Source organism: Rhipicephalus microplus, unplaced genomic scaffold (assembly GCF_043290135.1).
Source record: "Rhipicephalus microplus isolate Deutch F79 unplaced genomic scaffold, USDA_Rmic scaffold_16, whole genome shotgun sequence".
Classification (NCBI taxonomy): Eukaryota; Metazoa; Arthropoda; class Arachnida; order Ixodida; family Ixodidae; genus Rhipicephalus; species Rhipicephalus microplus.
This window is the reverse complement of record NW_027464589.1, coordinates 17,792,581-17,799,900: the sequence shown is the minus strand read 5'-3', so window position 1 is coordinate 17,799,900 and position 7,320 is coordinate 17,792,581. Positions and strand designations below refer to the sequence as shown.

The 7,320-nt window shown below is 46.1% G+C and overlaps 1 long non-coding RNA gene across 1 annotated transcript; it reads left to right on the top strand.

Moving 5' to 3' along the window:
• The first annotated feature begins 2,977 nt into the window (after nucleotides 1–2,977).
• Nucleotides 2,978–4,799, top strand: LOC142784982 (uncharacterized). The gene is made up of 2 exons (XR_012888807.1): nucleotides 2,978–3,344; nucleotides 3,417–4,799. It is a non-coding gene; the product is annotated as an uncharacterized LOC142784982 (long non-coding RNA).
• Nucleotides 4,800–7,320: the final 2,521 nt, after the last annotated feature.

Sequence of the window (7,320 nt, the reverse complement as noted above, 5' to 3'; positions counted from 1 at the left end):
CCCGGTGGTGGTGCGGCGCTTTTTTTTCTTTGGGCTGATAGCTTTGAAGATATGTTCTAATGGTGGTAAGAGTGGAGCAGGACTGTCTCCGTGGCGCCATTGGCTAGCGCAATCAGCAGTTAACCGAAAGGTTGGAGTTTCGAGCCCACCCGGTGGTGGTGCGGCGCTTTTTTTTCTTTGGGCTGATAACTTTGAAGATATGTTCTGATGGGGGTGAGAGTGAAGCAGGACTGTCTCTGTGGCGCAATTGGCTAGCGTGATCGGCTGTTAACAGGAAAGTTGGAGGTTCGAGTCCACCCGTTGGTGGTGCGGCGCTTTTTTTTCTTTGGGCTGATAGCTTTGAAGATATGTTCTAATGGTGGTAAGAGTGGAGCAGGACTGTCTCCGTGGCGCCATTGGCTAGCGCGATCGGCTGTTAACCGAAAGGTTGGAGTTTCGAGCCCTCCCTGGAGTGGTGTGTTGCTTTTTTCTTTGCGCTGATAGCTTTGAAGATATGTTCTGATGGTGGTGAGAGTGGAGCACGACTGTCTCCTTGGCGCAGTTGGCTAGCGCGATCGGCTGTTAACCGAAAGGTTGGAAGTTCGAGCCCACCCGGTGATGCTGGGGCGCTTTTTTTTCTTTCAGCTGATAGCTTTGAAGATATGTTCTGATGGTGGTGAGAGTGAAGCAGGACTGTCTCCGTGGCGCAATTGGCTAGCGTGATCGGCTGTTAACCGAAAGGTTGGAGTTTCGAGCCCTTCCGGGAGTGGTGTGTTGCTTTTTTCTTTGAGGTAATAGCTTTGAAGATATGTTCTGATGGTGGTGAGAGTGGAGCAGGACTGTCTTCGTGGCGCAATCGGCTAGCGCGATCGGCTGTTAAACGAAAGGTTGGAGGTTCGAGCCCACCCGGTGATGCTGGGGCGCTTTTTTTGTGCTGATAGCTTTGAAGATAAGTTCTGATGGTGGTGAGAGTGGAGCAGGACTGTCTCCGTGGCGCAATTGGCTAGCGTGATCGGCTGTTAACCGGAAAGTTGGAGGTTCGAGTCCACCCGTTGGTGGTGCGGCGCTTTTTTTTCTTTGAGATGATAGCTTTGAAGATATGTTCTAATGGTGGTAAGAGTGGAGCAGGACTGTCTCCGTGGCGCCATTGGCTTGCGCGATCGGCAGTTAACCGAAAGGTTGGAGTTTCGAGCCCACCCGGTGGTGGTGCGGCGCTTTTTTTTCTTTGGGATGATAGCTTTGAAGATATGTTATGATGGTGGTGAGAGTGAAGCAGGACTGTCTCCGTGGCGCAATTGGCTAGCGTGATCGGCTGTTAACCGGAAAGTTGGAGGTTCGAGTCCACCCGTTGGTGGTGCGGCGCTTTTTTTTTCTTTGGGCTGATAGCTTTGACGATATGTTCTAATGGTGGTAAGAGTGGAGCAGCACTGTCTCCGTGGCGCCATTGGCTAGCGCGATCGGCTGTTAACCGAAAGGTTGGAGTTTCGAGCCCTCCCTGGAGTGGTGTGTTGCTTTTTTCTTTGCGCTGATAGCTTTGAAGATATGTTCTGATGGTGGTGAGAGTGGAGCACGACTGTCTCCTTGGCGCAGTTGGCTAGCGCGATCGGCTGTTAACCGAAAGGTTGGAAGTTCGAGCCCACCCGGTGATGCTGGGGCGCTTTTTTTCTTTGTGCTGATAGCTTTGAAGATATGTTCTGATGGTGGTGAGAGTGGAGCAGGACTGTCTCCGTGGCGCAATTGGCTAGCGTGATCGGCTGTTAACCGGAAAGTTGGAGGTTCGAGTCCACCCGTTGGTGGTGCGGCGCTTTTTTTTCTTTGGGCTGATAGCTTTGACGATATGTTCTAATGGTGGTAAGAGTGGAGCAGGACTGTCTCCGTGGCGCCATTGGCTAGCGCGATTGGCAGTTAACCGAAAGCTTGGAGTTTCGAGCCCACCCGGTGATGCTGGGGCGCTTTTTTTTCTTTGTGCTGATAGCTTTGAAGATAAGTTCTGATGGTGGTGAGAGTGGAGCAGGACTGTCTCCGTGGCGCAATTGGCTAGCGTGATCGGCTGTTAACCGGAAAGTTGGAGGTTCGAGTCCACCCGTTGGTGGTGCGGCGCTTTTTTTTTCTTTGGGCTGATAGCTTTGACGATATGTTCTAATGGTGGTAAGAGTGGAGCAGGACTGTCTCCGTGGCGCCATTGGCTAGCGCGATTGGCAGTTAACCGAAAGCTTGGAGTTTCGAGCCCACCCGGTGGTGGTGCGGCGCTTTTTTTTCTTTGGGCTGATAGCTTTGAAGATATGTTATGATGGTGGTGAGAGTGAAGCAGGACTGTCTCCGTGGCGCAATTGGCTAGCGCGATCGGCTGTTAACCGAAAAGTTGGAGTTTCGAGCCCTCCTGGAGTGGTGTGTTGCTTTTTTCTTTGCGCTGATAGCTTTGAAGATATGTTCTGATGGTGGTGAGAGTGGAGCACGACTGTCTCCTTGGCGCAATTGGCTAGCGTGATCGGCTTTTAACCGAAAAGTTGGAGGTTCGAGCCCACCCGGTGGTGGTGCGGCGCTTTTTTTTCTTTGGGCTGATAGCTTTGAAGATATGTTCTGATGGTGGTGCGAGTGGTGCAGGACTTTCTCCATGGCGCAATTGGCTAGCGCGATGGGCTGTTAATCAAAAGGTCGGAGGTTCGAGCCCACCCGGTGGCGGTATGGCGCTTTTTTTTCTTTGGGCTGATAGCTCTGAAGATATGTTCTGATGGTGGTGAGAGTGGAGCAGTACTGTCTCCGTGGCGCAATTGGCTAGCGCGATCGGCTGTTGACCGAAAGGTTGGAGTTTCGAGCCCTCCCGGGAGTGGTTTGTTGCTTTTTTCTTTGCGCTGATAGCTTTGAAGATATGTTCTGATGGTGGTGAGAAAGGAGCAAGACTGTCTCCGTGGCGCAATGGGCTAGCGCGATCGGCTGTTAACCGAAAAGTTGGAGGTTCGAGCCTAAGCGGTGGTTGCGCGGCGCTTAGCAGCAGCGGCAGCAAGCCGTGAACATCGTCTCAAAAACTGCTCTTTTTGCAGTGTCGTCTACGTCCGGACCCGCAGTGAACGGAGTGCAAGAAGTGTTTCGCCGGACCGCTTCTGCGAATTTCACGTGGATCTGCCCTTGGGACGAGGATTCACCCGCAAGTCGTCTCTGCACATGCGCATCTAGCCAGCTCGGCACAAGAAAAGCGGAGCACGTGTCGTCTACGTCCGGACCCGCAGTGAACGGAGTGCAAGAAGTGTTTCGCCGGACCGCTTCTGCGAATTTCACGTGGATCTGCCCTTGGGACGAGGATTCACCCGCAAGTCGTCTCTGCACATGCGCATCTAGCCAGCTCGGCACAAGAAAAGCGGAGCACGGTGACCCGCCCACCACTTAGCAGCAGCGGCAGCAAGCCGTGAACATCGTTTCAAAAACTGCTCTTTTTGCAGTGTCGTCTACGTCCGGACCCGCAGTGAACGGAGTGCAAGAAGTGTTTCGCCGGACCGCTTCTGCGAATTTCACGTGGATCTGCCCTTGGGACGAGGATTCACCCGCAAGTCGTCTCTGCACATGCGCATCTAGCCAGCTCGGCACAAGAAAAGCGGAGCACGGTGACCCGCCCACCACTTAGCAGCAGCGGCAGCAAGCCGTGAACATCGTTTCAAAAACTGCTCTTTTTGCAGGTTAGTGTTACTGTGTTCAATAATATTCAGTTGCAATAGTATTTCTACTGCTGCTGCTGTCGCTGCTGCTGCTATTGGTTTTGCTTGTGTACCGCTGGGCACCGTATTGTGGTTGCATAGCTACACTTGAAACAATGTCTCTTTCTTGTAACACATGTAATCTGCTCATCTCTCCTGACGAGCCCTTTGTAGAATGTTGTAAGTGCGAGAACGGTTATCACTTTGGAAAATGCGCTGGCCTAACAGAAAAGTCGTTCAAGGCAAAGAACGAGGCCGCAAAGAAATCATGGCAGTGTCCGTCGTGTAGAAGTGCTAGTGGTGGCAACATGTGCAGTAAAGACAGTAATGATTCTGAAACAGAAATTAAGCTTGCCCTCATGTCAATTAACCAGAAGTTAGAACGGCTGATGCCCCTGACAAAAAAAGTTGAAAGCATTGAAGAGTCTCTTACCTTCATATCTACAAAGTTCGATGAATTTGAGCAAAAGTTCTGCCATCAAGAAGCCGATTTAAAAGACATAAAAAAAAGGTGTCTGAGCTTGAAAAAAAAGATGACCTAAATCAAGTAACCTGTGCCCAACTTGAAAAAGAGATGCATGACCTTGAATTTAGAAGCAGGCAGCTAAACTTGGAACTGCATGGTATTAGAGAAGTAGCAAATGAGAATCTTATGGTCACATTAAATGACGTAGCTGACAAACTTCAAGTGCCTCACTTAATGGAATCGGATGTTGCGAATGTTCATCGAATTCCTGCAAAACATGGCAAGGTGCCAGGCATCATTGTCCGCTTTACAAGCAAGCGATAAGGGACCAGTGGATCAGGAATAAAAAGAACCTTAAGGATAGCCACCCACCAATTTTCATGCAAGAAAATCTGACACGCCGCAATAGAGAACTGCTCCAAGCAACGAAAGAATGCGCCAAAGATAAAGGCTACAAGTTTGTTTGGTATCTCAACGGAAAAGTTCTCGTTCGGAAAAGCGAGGGAGTGAATGCTGTGCATGTGAAGGGAAAGAGCGACTTAGAGCACCTATAGTGCTTCACGTTGAATGCTTTGTTTTCTTTTGAAATGTAATCACGATGGAGCACATGAGTTATTTTCTTCCGAGTGATCTTAATAAAATTACTTCATGTACTACTAAGCCAACATCGTTTAAAGCCATTCACTTAAATGTACGCTCTGTAAAAAATAAGACCATGTGTTTGGAGGAATTTTTCGGTGAATTTTCATTTACTTTTTCTTTGGTCATGCTCACTGAAACTTGGAGCACCAATGATTCTGACACCTTTACGATGACTCACTATAAAACTTATTCTCTGAACCGCTCCAGCCAGCGAGGAGGTGGAGTTGCTTTGCTGGTGTCTAACAATATAGAATGCGATAAGCTGGACTCGTACTCTCTGATTACTGATGATTTTGAAATCATATCAGTCTGTACTGGTCAGTTCGTGTTTTCGGTGTGCTATCGTCCCCCTAAGGGAAATGCGCTCAAGTTTTTCCAGTTTTACGATAATTTCCTTTCATTTATAACGGACAGTAAATACACATTAATAGCTGGTGGGGATTTTAATATTGATTTGTTGAAGGATAATTATTTTGCTATGAATTTTAACACAACTCTGGCTTCGAACGGATTCGTTAACCTTATAAAAATTCCAACAAGGGTTACACCAGAGGGTGCGTCTCTTCTTGATCTGCTTATTACGAACTCATCTCAACCAATAGCTGCAACAGGTGTAATAACATGCGCAATCAGCGACCACCTTCCGGTGTTCTTAAGTATAAATAAGATTCCAGCGGTAAAGTACTGGCAAGAAAAAGCTGCATATCAGCGTATAACAAACCAAACCCTGAGTTTATTTTACAACTCAATAACACAAGTTCAGTGGGATGGCACCGGCCTTTCAAATGATGCAAATGAGGCCTACGATAAGTTTCTCTACGTATTCAAGCAGCTTTATCATTCCTGCTTCCCACTAAAAGTGCGCGGATTAAAACGCAAAACGCGCAAACCTTGGGTAACTATTGAATTACGCGAAGAAATTAAAACGAAAGATAAGCTGTTCAAAGTATTCTTAAATACGCGTTCAGCTGATGACCTCAAGGTATTTAAGAAATACAGGAATAGGCTAACAAAAAAATTGCGTAAGGCACGAGCGGAATACTACTCTACTTTACTTGAAGTTAAAAACGGTCGCCATGATTTGCTGTGGTCAAGATTAAATCTCTTACTTAGACGGGAGCAACCACAGGCTTCCCTACGTATGTTAAAGCTAAATGATAAAGATATATCTGGAGTAGAACTGGCGGAAGTTTTCAACAACTTTTTTACAACTCTCGCCCATAACAGTCCGTCCGATGATTCTAATAAATACATTAATTCTTTTAATAATGATACAATATTCCTGAGCCCTGTTACAACAGAAGAAGTTATAGCAGTGTTACAAAACCTTAAAAACAGTCATAGCTGTGACATAGATGGCATTCAAGTGAGACCTGTGAAACATGTTGCCGCCGTCATTGCGCCTACTCTTGCAGACATATTTAACCTATGTTTAGATACCGGTACATTTCCTAAACAAATGCAAGTTGCTAAAGTAACGGTTCTATATAAGAAAGGAGATCGCAATGATTTAGGTAATTATAGACCAGTATCCATACTTCCAATATTTTCGAAAGTTTTTGAGAAAGTGTTATATACTAGGTTGTATGATTTTATTAATAAACATAGCCTACTATCACCAAATCAATTTGGGTTTTGTAAAAATAAATCTGCTGAACTAGCACTACTCGAACAAAAGGAATATATATTAACACAGTTTGAAAAGAAAGCCTTCGTTATTGGTATCTTCGTAGATTTCTCGAAGGCGTTTGATCTTGTCAATCACACTATACTCCTGCAAAACTTAGAATGTTATGGTATTCGTGGACAGGCGCAGTTGCTCCTGAAATCATATCTATCGCATAGAAAACAGGCTGTTTGCATTGACAACATAAAATCTGAACTAAAGTCTGTTACCTGTGGCGTTCCACAGGGCAGTATATTAGGACCATTGCTTTTTAATATGTATCTTAACGACATTTGCAATATCAACACCACTGCTAAATTTATCATCTATGCTGATGATACTAGCATCTTTTTTTCTGGAAATAATCTTGATATCCTTGTTCGGGATTGCAATGATACCATGAGTGAGCTACAAAAATGGTCAGAATCCAAGTGCATGCGTATCAATGAGAAGAAAACACAAGCTGTCGTATTCCGCCCTAAAAATAAACCAGTTCCTTTTTCCTTCGGCATTAAACTGAACTCACGATGTATAGATGTGGTTGAACAATTTAAGTGCCTCGGAGTGGTTTTTTCCTCCTCTATGTCTTGGGAACAGCATGTGGATCACATTTCAACGAAACTGGCTCAAATAACTGGGATCGTAGGCAGGCTCAAATACGTTCTCCCGAAACCAATAAAACTACTATTGTACAATTCCCTTTTTTACTCTTATTTAAACTATTGCCACTTAGTCTGGGGCACGACTACTCCTGGCTGTCTTCAGCGTATCTACATTCTGCAAAAGAGATTCCTTCGTCATGTTCATAATGTACCTTGGCACTCGCCCAGTGCAGATCTCTTTTTGCAAAGTAATGTAATAAAGATCGAGAACTTGTA